This window comes from Panthera onca, chromosome D2 (genome assembly GCF_046562875.1).
Source record: "Panthera onca isolate mPanOnc1 chromosome D2, mPanOnc1 haplotype 2, whole genome shotgun sequence".
Taxonomy (NCBI): domain Eukaryota; kingdom Metazoa; phylum Chordata; class Mammalia; order Carnivora; family Felidae; genus Panthera; species Panthera onca.
The window spans coordinates 47,980,905-47,994,100 of NC_138349.1; positions in this window are offsets into that span (position 1 = coordinate 47,980,905).

The following is a 13,196-nucleotide window of genomic DNA, read 5'->3' on the forward strand; positions in this document are numbered from 1 at the left end:
AGGAAAGAAAAACTTATAAAGCTCAAGGATTAAAAACAAAAACATGAATCTGCCAAGTTTTAAGGAGAAAAGTAACTCTAGCTTTGTAAAGACCATGAAATAACCTAGATTTTGAATTGAAGGAGGTAGAAATTAAGGTTGACTAGGAGCTTTGTGATAACTTCTGTAACTTATGTATGTTATCCTCTTGACAGGGGCTAGGAAAGTGCTTTCTCCTTCCTGATCTCATAGGCCAGGCAGAAAACATTGCTAGCAGGAGGCAGATGTGGATAAAGACTTGGGATTCTTACAGCATCACAACTGCTTCTACATTCAGCTAGTTTCATCTGTTCTCTCAGCAGCGATCCATGCTTGCGGTATGACACAATTTTTAAAGTTGATTGGTCCTGCAGTGTGTCTGGGCTCAGTGAGAACGGTTTGCGAAGCAGGTAGCATTAAAGTGAAAATAAAGCAAAAATGGGTGCTTGACTTCATTGACTTTCTCAGGCCTAAATTCCCATTCTGTGAATACGTGAAAGTCTGATCAAGATCTGGAAATGTATGAACCACGTAAATGTGCACGTATCAGCTACAAATATCTTTTTACTTGCCAATATCCCTGAATTCCACTCTTCCTCATTTCGAAAAAGTATCTAAAGATGCCCTACTTCCCCAGTGTGCTGCACAGCAAAGCCTTTAGGATCTTCTACATGAAGTCCTCAAGAGACACAACCAATGGTTTAACAGGTGAATTGGTGACTGACTAGGGGCTGAATGGTGGGATCATTCCATTCCCAGGTTGGGGAAGTAAGACTGCCTCACACATCATCATTCGGTCTATCCTTTGACATTTAATGAGACTTCATTTGGCTAGGCAACTTTAGTTTGCAAGAAACAGAAAACTCAGGGGTGCCTGGGTGGCTCAATCGGTTAAGCATCTGATTTCGGCTCAGGTCATGATCTCACGGTTCGTGAGTTCGAGCCCCATGTTGGGCTCTGTGCTGACAGCTTGGAGCCTGGAGCTTGCTTCACGTTCTGTGTCTCCCTCTCTCTCTGTCCCTACCCGGCTCTCTCTCTCTCTGTCTCCCCCCACTCAAAAGTAAATAAACATTAAAAAAAAAAAAAAAAAGAAAATCCAACTCAAACTGACTTGAGGTGATCTTGGGTTCCATAATGACACCAATGATCCAGGTTCTTTTGCTTCTCTGCTTTATTATCCATGTGTTGGCTTCATGTTAAAGCTGGTTCCTCTTGTGGTCATAGGATGCCCACAAGATCCAGTACAGAGAGAGGGCAGTTAGACCCAGGAGTGAACAAAGCCCAGAGCCTCAATCTGGTTGGCCAATCACTGTGGCCAGGGTACTCCTGCACTCTGATTGGTCTAAGTCTGGGTTAGTTTCTATCTCGTAAATGATTGTGGGCACACTTAACAGGGAAAATAGAAGTGAAATAAAGGTATTAAGGTGTTCCTAAGACAGCATCATATACAAAGTCTTACTCTTCTCTATCATTTTTGGACTCAGTATCACTGATGTTTGCGTTTGTCCCACAATATTATCATTTGGCTGTTAGGAACACTGGTGATGGGACGTTTCTAAAAGAGTGCTCCACTATTGTCTTCTGCTCAAAGTCGGCAAGAAGTTTTGATTAATAGATGTTTGACATCTTAATGATAGTCTTTCAAAACACATGAATTGATGACACCACCTCTCATTGCTTTGGAATTTATCTATTTCAAAAGATTTGGCAAATTTTCCATTGCGTTACAATCCTTTTGCAATGGATTGCGTATCTTGGTAGCAAAACATAATAGATTTTTACTTGTGTGTGTGGGGGTGGGGGGTGGGGACAGCTTTCTTTCTCAGTTTTATAAACCTCTTCATTGTTGCTTTGCAAGAAAATCGGAAATGAAGTCGTTTCTCTGATGACAAATTTCCTTTACTAATATCGAATTTATGTTCTACTGCTGTTCGTATGAATTTCTGCATTCACAATAACTTTTTCATTTCAGTGCCAAATCATAATGTAATCTTTTAGAAGATTTTTATACAGCAATTAAATTCAACTCATGGGGCATAAACAATGTGCATTTGTAACTGAATGCAACTTTGCTAATACAGAAGTCAAATTTTGTAAGGAAACATAAGTGTCTGAGAGCAGTTATGAAAGATAGAAAGAACAATGAGGCAAAATTTGCCTTACCAAATATCAAAATATACCATAAAGTCACTGTAATTCAAATTAATATGGTTTTGTCTAAAAACTCTGCTTTATCTATAGTTATAGCCAATTTCTCAATCCTGGTATGAATTTCCTTCTCCCTTTTTTTTGCTGGAATTTAAAAATTGGTAGAACCAGATAGTAACAATGGGATTTAGGGTAGGGAGACCGAGATTTGTCGCATGGGCAGCCAATCAAGTTCACATGATTGAGTCCCAACAAAGAGTCTGAACACCAACGCCGGGGGGAGCTGCTTCCGTTGCCAATACTCTGCGTATATTGTCACCCATCACCCAGTAACACTGTTCATGACTCCACAGTGGGCATCTGGAAGGTCCGAGTCTGATACTTTCTTAAACTCTGCCCTCTGAATCTCTTTCTTAGGCTAATTTTACTGTGTATCCTTTCCCGGTTAAAGACTATAACCATGGGGCACCTGGGTGGCTCAGTCGGTTGGGCGTCCGACTTCAGCTCAGGTCACGATCTCACGGTCCGTGAGTTCGAGCCCCGCGTCGGGCCCTGGGCTGATGGCTCAGAGCCTGGAGCCTGCTTCCGATTCTGTGTCTCCCTCTCTCTGTGCCCCTCCCCCGTTCATGCTCTGTCTCTCTCTGTCTCAAAAATAAATAAACGTTAAAAAAAAAAATTAAAAAAAAAAAAAAAGACTATAACCATGAACGTAAAAGCTTCCGATGAGTTCTGTGAGTTCCTCTAGTGAATTACCAAACCCAAGTGTGGTCTCAGGGGCTCTGAACTTGCAGTTGGTGTCAGAAGTCAAGGTCACTTGTGGATTGTGCTCTCTCAAACTCACCATCCTTGATAGGTTTGGGGGCATCTGGGTTATGCTGGCATGGTAAAACCAGTCAAGAACTTTTCTATTGATTCTGTTTATTAAATTATATTTTTCTGAAACATTGCTCATTTCAACTAAGTGTTTTTTAAGTTTATTTATGTTGAGAGAGAGAGAGAGAGAGCGAGAAAGAGTGAGAGCAGGGGGGGGGCAGAGAAAGAGGGAGAATCTCAAGCAGGCTCCACCATGTCAGCACAGAGCCCACATGGGGCTCGAACTCACAAACCCGTGAGATCATGACCTGAGCCAAAATCAGGAGTCGGACGTTCAACCGACTGAGTCACCCAGGCACCCCATCAACTAAGTTGTTTTTTTTAATTTTTTAAATGTTTATTCATTTTTGAGAGGCAGAGCATGAGGGAAGGGCATGAGAGAGGGAGACACAGGATCTGAAGCAGGCTCCAGGCTCCGAGCTGTCAGCACAGAGCCCGATGTGGGCAGGGCTCAAACCCACAAACCATGAGATCATGACCTGAGTCGAAGTCAGACATTTAACTGACTGAGCCACCCAGGGGCCCCAACTAAATTTTAAGATATGCTTATTTAAAGTTTTCCCTAATAATTTTCTGAAAACTCTGCCTTGTATAGTTACATCCTGTTTCTCAATCCTGGTATCAGTTTTCTTATCACTTTTTTTGTCTTGAATTAAAAAATTATTTTCAGCTTTAGTAAAATACAAATTTTTATCATGCTATAGTGGAGGTAAACCGAGTTTTAAGTGTTCAATTTGAAGAGTTGTGACAAACATATACAGTCATGTAACATCAGCACCTCAGTCATCATAAAGAACATTTCTATCTCCCCCTATAGTTCTCTTATGTCCCTTGGTAGCCAATCCCCTTCCCCAGATCCACTTATCCGCTTTCTACACTTCAGTTTTGCTTTTTGTAGAATCTCATATAAATGGAATCAGGCAGTATGTAGTATTTTGCATGTGGGTTCTTTCACTTAGAAAAATGTTGCTGAGATTCAGCTATGCTGCAGTGTGCCTCAGTACGTTGTTCTTTTTTGTCACTAAGAAGTATTCCGTTGCACAGATAGGCCAACATTTATTTATCTCTTCACCAGTTGATGGATATATTTGGGTTGTTTCAAGGGTTTTTGGCAGTTGTGAATAAAGCTGTTGTGAACATTTGTGTACAACCTTTGCTTGGACGTATGCTGTCATTTCTCTTAGATTGATATGTAGGAATGGTCAAATGCTAAATGTATGCTCGACTTTATAAGACACTCTCAAACCGTGTTCCAAAGTGGCTCTACGATTCTCATTCCCGCCAGAAACATGTAAGAGTTCCGTCTGCTTCACACCCTCCCCAATATTTGGTATTGTCAGTTGTCTGTGGTTTCCTCCACTGACAGCACACTTGACTTTAGACTCTTAAAGCCACTCTCAGTGCTTTAGTGCATAGGGTCCAGTCTCTATGAACATCCTGCAGGAATCCAGAGACTGAGAGAACTTAGAGCCTCCATCATGTTGGGTGTCTCTAATCCCATCTGTTCTGTTAGTCTTAGAAATTTCAACATCCCTATGCATCGGGCTTCTCCAGCCTTTCGCACTGGCTTGTATCTTCTTCCCTAGGTGGTGCTCCAGTAGGTGAGTATGGTCCCCTCGGTTGTCTGGAAATGGAAAACTTTTACTCCTCACTCTCTGTTCCCAAGATCCTACGTCCTCAGATTCCCTGTCCAGGGTGAACAGGAAGGAATCACTGACATCAGAGAAGGGTTTCTATCCGTGTCTCTATCCCTGTGAGAAGGATCGTGCAGATAATATTTGAGCTGGGTATTGAAGGCCCAGCCGGGCCTACCTCTCATTTAATTATTAGTTATTATTTTATTTTATTTAAAAAATTTTTTTCTTAACGCTTATTTACTTTTGAGACAGAAAGAGACAAAGCATGAACGGGGGAGGGTCAGAGAGAGAGGGAGACACAGAATCTGAAGCAGGCTCCAGGCTCTGAGCTGGCAGCACAGAGCCTGACGCGGGGCTCGAACTCACAGACCGGACCACGAGATCATGACCTGAGCTGAAGTCAGACGCTCCACCGACTGAGCCACCCAGGTGCCCCTAATTATTAGTTATTATTTTTAAAATCATCTCTATTTTCACTGTGGATGGGGAGGCACTCAGAGATCCCAGGCACAGAGAGACCGACCTATCTAGGGAGACAGGTGGCTCCATTCATTGGGGGGCTTCCCAAGACAGTCTCGGTTTCATTATAAAAATGTTTAGAGGGAAGAGCATCCCAGAGAGAGTCTAGGTTTGCCTAACACAGTCCAGATTTGTGTCTCTTTTCGTAGTGTCCTCTTCAGTATAGTATGTGTCTCAGACAGAAGAACTGTGTTTGGGACGAACAAAAGGCATTGTGTCCCAAACCACAGGTAACCCTCTTTGGACAATAAAATGGCGCCACTAGCCAGTCAGTCCTTCTGAGAGAAAATGAAAGTCTCCTCCCTGCCTCCAGTTACCTGGCCGTACGGACTCTTGCTAATCTCTCAAAGTATCAAGAGCATCCTCTCACTGGCACACTGTCAGGACACCCAGGGACCTATTTGGATGCTGTTTCTGCATCCCAGGGATGTTGGTAAGCTTCCAGTCAGTGGCAGGAATGACCATGGCTACTGCCTGAAGGAGCAAGGCAGGGGGCATTCTCCACACTCACCTCAGCCTCGCCCAAGGAAACATCAGCTCAAAGCTTTTGCCTTGCACTGGTAATTCAGTGCCTCCTGTCTGCAGATTGCCATCACAGTGGTGCCTGTGTCACCCTTGAGGCAATACCTATTCTCTGTCCTAGGCACTCAGGCCCCCAGCGAAAGCCGTGGCTGTTCTCTGGTCAGACGCTTGGGCACCCGGGGGGCCAGGAACGGGACTGGCTCTGCACAGAGCTCCTGACAGGGGTCCCTGCGGGTACCGTGGCCCTGTTCTGGAGGCCCACACTTCATTAAGAGGACTTCACATGTCTTAACCTCACGTGCCGTGTGTTATTCAGCCATACTTCCATTCTTACATGTTTCCAAACGTGAGGAGATCTTTGCACCCATGCTGTTCCCCCAGCCTAGACTGCCCTTCCTCGTGGTTTTCTGCTGCAATACTTCTCTTTATCCTTCAACGCCCTGCACAAATATTATCTGCACGATCCTTCTCACAGTCTGCTGGAGTTAGTTCCTCTCTTCTGGGCTCCCATGCTTGGTTCCTTCTTCTGCTAGCACAGTCCCCACCCCACCCCCCTCCACCACCCCCACCACCGACTCTGTCTGCCTTCCCCACTGGACCAGCATACGCTGATTATGGAAATGAACTCCGCGAGGAGAGGTTCAGTGGATCAGCCGAGTTTCATTACAGTTTTCTCTAAAGAGGATTCTGTGATTAGTGATTGAAGTTACTTCTGCACCACTGCCAGCAGGCACACCTTTGCTAAAAAATTAATCATCTAACAAACACCCACCACCCCACTGAGTCATGGTGCTGGAGGGGCAGGTTCCAATATTTAGGAACATTCCTGCAAGCCTGATCCTTGGCCAGACCTTTCAACCAGGCTGCTCAGGAGAGAGAAGCAAACTTTTCTTTCAAAGGAAAATGTGTGGATTCGAAATGTTTTTCCCTGGGGGTACGGTATACATGACTGAATTTGAAGGATGTTTTCTCTGGCATAAAATCTTCCATATTTTCCAACAAGTCAATGCATGGCTCATCCAACAAGTGATTTATATTAATAGATACCCATGATCTGCTGAAAGGGTTTCCTGGATAATGTTGTGACTGAAGTTCAGATAATTATGCGACAGAATGCCAGGACTCTCTCTGCAAGGCCCACATTTAGCACTGTTCTGGCTCCTTCCAGTGGCCCAGCTTTAGGAATTTGTCGAATGTCAAAATATTAGTTTTGAGTGTCCAAATATCCTAAAATAAACATCGCTTTGCCGTATCTGAAGTGTTAATTTCCATTTGTTTACTCTTCAAGAGGCTCCGTGTTTTTTGTTTTTGTTCTTTAGGTTTGTTTTGTTTGTTTGTTTGTTTTGTTTTTTAAATAAAGCAGTCATAAAACACGCAACCAAACTCATTGCATCTTAAACCTGTGAGTCAAGCAGGGTCTCAGAAGAGATATTTGCACAGCCACATTTATAGGAGCATTATTCGCAATAGCTTAGAGGAAGGAGCAACCCAAATGTCCACCAACGAGTGACCGGGTAAGCAAAATGTGGTATACATACATACACGGGAATGTTACTTGGTCTTAAAATGGAAGGGAATCCGGTCACAGGCTACAACATACGGATGAACCTTGGGGACCCTGTGCTAAGTGAAATAAGGCAGTCACAGAAAGACAAATATTGTACGATCCCACTTATATGAGGTATGCAAAGCAGTCAAACTCCTAGAAACCAAAAGTAAAATGGTGGTTACCAGTGGGGCAGGGGAGGGGTAGACATGGGGAGTTGTTTAATGGGTATGGAGTTTCGTTTCTGCAAGATGAAAAAGTTCTGGAGATCAGTTGTACAATGGTGTGAGTATACTTGATGTATTGAACGATACACTTGAATATGGTTAAGGTGGTAACATGTTCTGCAATTTTTTTTTTTTACCGCAATAAAAAATGGAACGACAACAACAAATCAATCTCTGAAGGTTCTTCAGGATCACCTGGTCTGTCCTACTGTTTTACAGATGGCACACACATTTGCCCAAGCTCTTCATCCATTTGTTCAAGGTGACCTGACTCACAGCTGGCTACTTCCCGTGCTCTAGCAGCCTGCTTTTCCAGCAGGTCTGTTAAGTTTCCTTCCTCCTCCATTGGGGAAAGGAGGAACCCAAAGCCCCGGGGTGCTCCCAGGGTAGTGAGGAGAGGGCCTGTGAGGCCCTAAATTCTCATCAGTACCACCCTATCTTTTCTCGTACCATCAGCCTCCCAGTGGCCCATTTTTATTGGGCCTAAGTATACATAACTATGGAAACCAGTCAAGTGCCCCTTTGGGTCCTGAAGATGACAGAGCCCAGAGTGTTGCCAAAGAATGGCAGAGGGAGCACGCCCAGTATCTGGGAAGCCTTTTCCCGTGCCCTGGATCTGGAGTCACAGGCCCAGCAGTCACCACCCTATCTCAAATCAGAGATTTTCTGGCCTTGCATCCTGGTTGTTTGTTGGCTTGAGTCTGCATGCACCTTCCTACTCAGGCTTAAGGAGACCACCAGAACCTCCCAGACCTCCAAAATGGTCTCACCACAGAGATTTCGCGTCAATGAACACGATACTCTGCTAGGTATTCGAGGCCATCTCTGACCTGACCTTAATGTACTTTTCCAGTCACATCTCACTGAAAGCTAACATTGCATAATGACTTTCGCTAGAAATTGGGGTCAGGGTCGCATTCCAGTTTTAACAGCCTTTTTTTCCGAAACCGTAGTCACTTATCTCCCTGAAACTGTCTTAACAAAGAACGGAGATGATAGCATCTAGTGTGTAAAATTATGACGAGATAAGGCATTCCAAACCTTTGCCCAGACTCCTGCACAATGTCAGCAGCCCTGGAAGCACCTGGAACTGGAGCCCTTGTCGGTGGCACAGGGGTCCTCTGCTCCGGCAGAACTGGCTCCTTTACCAGATCCAGACACGGTCCGTGCATTCCAACCTCTGCCTCTGTCTTCCTTTGCTCTTCGTTTCTAGAACTTCTTCCCCGGATCCCACCAAGGCCCAGGTCAATGTCACCCCCTTCTTGAATCCTTCCCTGACCTTCCCAGCAGGAAAGTACCTGTACTGGTGGTTGGCTTGTGTAGCTCTGGGCTATAATTAGCCATAAGGAAACTGGGTTGCCCTGTGTTACAGGGTCTTGCTAAATGTGTCCCCAGGGGTGGTGGAACGCAGGAGGCTCCAGTAACCTGAGATAAGTGCTTCATCTTTCTCCAGGCATTTTGGAAAGTTCTCTGAGCAAACGCCACAGTTCCCCTCTTCCCAGGGAGGTACCTTTGTGACTCAGTTTGTCAGCTACGGCAAGCCTTAGAGAAGAAAGAGCCTTTCCGGGGGATGTTGCATGGACCTTTCTAGCGGGCTGCAGGCTGTGTTCTCATTTATCCAATAAGCGGCACCCTGGGTGGTGGGCTTGGCTTCCCTCTGCACCACCTTGGGTACATGGGCCTGACCTCTGCCCCTCCATCCCCTGCCTGTGTTTACATCCAAAAGTCTCGGTTAATTTCCCTTTCCTACCTCCTGGGCAACTTCAACTTCTCTTGCTTTGGATTCTCTCGAGACTTGCGGTTCCTCTCCTGATACGTGTTTCCAATCAGCTTTGAGTAATTATTATTTGCTGTATGATTTGCTCCGTGACTGGATCAGAAGTTCCCTGGAGACAAGGATGATGTTGGACCAATTTCTCTGTGTGTGCAGAGCCAAGCATGGTACGGACTCGTGCCTGGTATTGGATGGTTTTGTGTTACCTGTTACCACAGTGGCGGCAATGACTACCAATCGCCATACACTCATGACCTGTCTGGCCAGGTGCCGCATTTTACACACACCGTCTCAGGAATCCTCACCTCGGCTCTGTAAAGAAAGCTTTACGGGGGTGCCTGGGGGGGCTCAGTCAGTTAAGAGTTCGACTCTTGATTTTTGGCTCAGGTCTTTGTCTCAACGGTTTCCAGATCGGTCCCCTGGTGGGGGGCTTGAGCTGATAGCTCAGAGCCTGCTTGGGATTCTCTCTCCCTCTGTCCTCCCCACCCCCCCCCCCCCCCCACTTGCATGCTTACTCTCTCTTTCTCAAAATAAATAAACTTCCGGAAAAACAAAAGAAGGCATTACTATCCTCTTTATTTTAAAAGGGTTTTTTTTACATGTTTATTTATTTTTGAGAGAGAGAGAGAGAGACAGAGCATGAGCAGGGGAGAGGCAGAAAGAGACAGACAGAGAATCTGAAGCAGGCTCCAGGCTCTGAGCTGTCAGCACAGAGCCCGGCATGGGGCTTGAACTCGTGAACTGTGACATTGTGACTTGAGCCGAGGTCAGATCTTAACCAACTGAGCCCAGGTGCCCCAAGCATTACTATCATCTTAGAGAGGTTAAGTGATCTGGTTAAGGTCATAGTGCAAGGAAAACATAGAGATAGGGTTATAATTCCTCTGGAATTCATGGATAGGTGCACGGATGGTCAAATGAAACACACTCGCAGACACATCATGGCTTTTGCAAAATTTCCATCGCATGCCTGAAACCAGCCACGCAGCCTGAGGACAACTGGCCTCTGCCAGACGACCTGGCCTAGCATCCTGACGTGGTCTGCCTGTGTGGGGGCTGCCATGGGTCCAGATCCAGGCTGGGGCTGCTAATTTCATAAGCTACAGCCCTGTACAAGACGATCTTCACAGTGGCTTCGGTGCCTTCTCCAGCTTCATCTTCATGGTTGGCCTCAGTTTACTCTGTAAACTCCAGGAGAGCAAGGGCTTTCCCTCCTAGGACAGTGCCTGTACCTGGGAGGTGTTCAATATATAGCCACTCTTATTTACAAGTTGACCCTTCTATAGTAAGGTCTACTCATAATTTCTTAAAAACATTTTGTTAATGTTTATTTATTCTTAAGAGAGAGAGAGAGAGAAAGCGTGAGCAGGGGAGGAGCAGAGAGAGAGGGAGACACAGAACTGAAGCAGACTCCAGGCTCTGAGCTGTCAGCACAGAGCCCAATGCGGGGCTCAAACTCATGAACTGAGAGACCATGACCCGAGCTGAAGTCGGACACTTAACTGACTGAGCCGCCCAGGTGCCCCTCTACTTATCACTTATTTTTTTATTTTTTTAGCATTTATTTAGTTTTGAGAGAGAGAGACAGGGCACAAGTGGGGGAGGGCAGAGGAAAAGGGAGACACAGAATCCGAAGCAGGTTCTAGGCTCTGAGCTGTCAGCACAGAGCCCCACGCGGGGCTCGAACCCACGAACCGTGAGATCGTGACCTGAGCAGAAGTCGGACACACTTAACCGACTGAGACACCCAGGGGCACCGGCTTAATAATTTCTTAATGAGAAATACAGAGGCTAAAGCAGGGACATTTTACACAAAATTAAGTGGTAAAGAAACCTCCATGGAAATAAATACAAAAAGGAAACCGGTCTGCAATCCATCAAAGATCTGTTCATCTAGGCCTGGTTCTTTGTATAAGCAGACGCGTGGGCCAGATCAGAATCCCCGCTGAAAGACCTTTCAGACGAAAGTTTGTGAAGTGCTTCTGACACCACATGGCTGTGGGAGGAAACACAGGCTGGGGCTTTTGTCAGCACAAAGGGGAGAATGGTGAGGGCGTGGCAGTGACAGTAGGTATCACAACTACGGGTTTATTCATTTATTATTTATCTATTTATTTATGATTTGTTTTTAGATTTTATTTTTGTAATGTTTATTAATTTTTTTAGAGAAAGCTCACATAAGCAGGGGAGGGGCAGAGAGAGAGAGAGAGAGAGAGAGAGGGAGAGAGAGAGAGACCGTGCATCTGAAGCGGGCTCTGTGTGGACAGCAGTGAGCCCGAGGGGGAGCTCGAACTCACAGAACCCTGAGATCATGACTTGAGCCAACGTCAGAAGCTCAACCACCCAGGCGCCCCACAACTACAGGTCTAAAATTACCTGAGTTTAGCATAACAACAACAACAGTAAGGGCAACAGCAGCTGATATATTATGCAGGAGTTCTTATGTGCCAGGCACACTACTCTGTGTGCTATATGTGAATTAACTCATTTCAGTGTCACTGGGGCCAGTGGAAGCCAGAGGTGGATGTTCTCAGGTCGAATAACCAGAGACTGACTTCTTGACAATGAGACCTCTGAAGGGACTATGACTCATAGGAAAGAGAAGCTTTAGTTAATGGTGGTTACATTAGTGACCATAACGGTAGCCATGGGCAATGGATAATGGCCATTGCAAAGGCCGTTATAATAATTCAGATCTGAAGGGCAGCGTTATGACAAGAGAACAGTTTCAGTGGGTCCTCCCTGTATTTCAGTGGAGTAATGGTTCACTCCTGATTATGTTCAGAGGAATAGGTAACCAGCTAAACTGAAGAATGGGGTAATCTCCGTCCATAGAGACGGACGTTCTCCAAAGTTGCAGGTTGAGAAGCTGAAACAGAGAGGAGGAAGGCCTGCTGAGCCTCTGACACGTACCAACAGGTTCACAAGACCACGGGGGAGGACACCAAACAGTGTGACATTGGATGGATTCAGTCTCCCCAGGAGAGAAATGTGACACCACAACGAGCAGGCACATGAAAATCTCAATAACCAGAGAGGTCAGTTTTCCACCCAGAGAAAGGACTGGTAGAGAAAGTAGCCAGACAAATTACCGTCACATTCTGGAGGTTGGTGCAGAAGAATCCTGTGGCAACACAAAGACTGGAGAATGGAGCATCCCATCAAACAGTCACGGAGAAGGCTAAGGTTATAAATGCATGTTTCAGGGATGCCTGGGTGGCTCAGTCAGTTAAGTGTCCGACTTCCGCTCAGGTCATGATCTTGCAGTTCGTGAGTTCAAGCCCCACATCGGTTCTGTGCTGACAGCTCAGAGCTTGGAGCCTGTTTGGGATTCTCTAAATCTCTGGCCTCCCCCAGCCTCTCCCCCTGCTCTCTCTCTCACTCTCTCTCTGTCTCTGTCTCTCTCTCACACACACACTCACTCTCAAAAATAAAATAAAAACATTCAAAAAAAATACTGTATATTTCAGACCTCTAAAAGTAAAGAAATTGAACTGCTTAGATTCATATGGATACATTTTACTTTTTTTAAAAAAATAAATTTTATTTTCCCAGTGGAAATATTGCTTTATTTCTTTTTAATTTTATAAAGCATTCATAAAGAAGTTTAAGTGATACAGAAAAGTACTCAAAACATAAAAATTCAGCAGCGATCCTATCGCTCAAATGAGCGTCTTTCTATATAGTTCTCCCTGCACAGACACATAAACATATGCCCTGAGATAATACATTTGCTATGTCATGACATATGTTTCTACATGATTGCTTTTAATGGCTGAATTAGAGTCATAGCGGAATGTTTTCGTGATGAATTCGGTAATGCGACTCGTTCTTTCTATCTACCTATTTGAAATACACAAGATATTAAACACCAAATCAAAGCCCTCTTTTTGTGATCCTCTCTTAAAGATTGTCAGTCTATGTTTCTATGT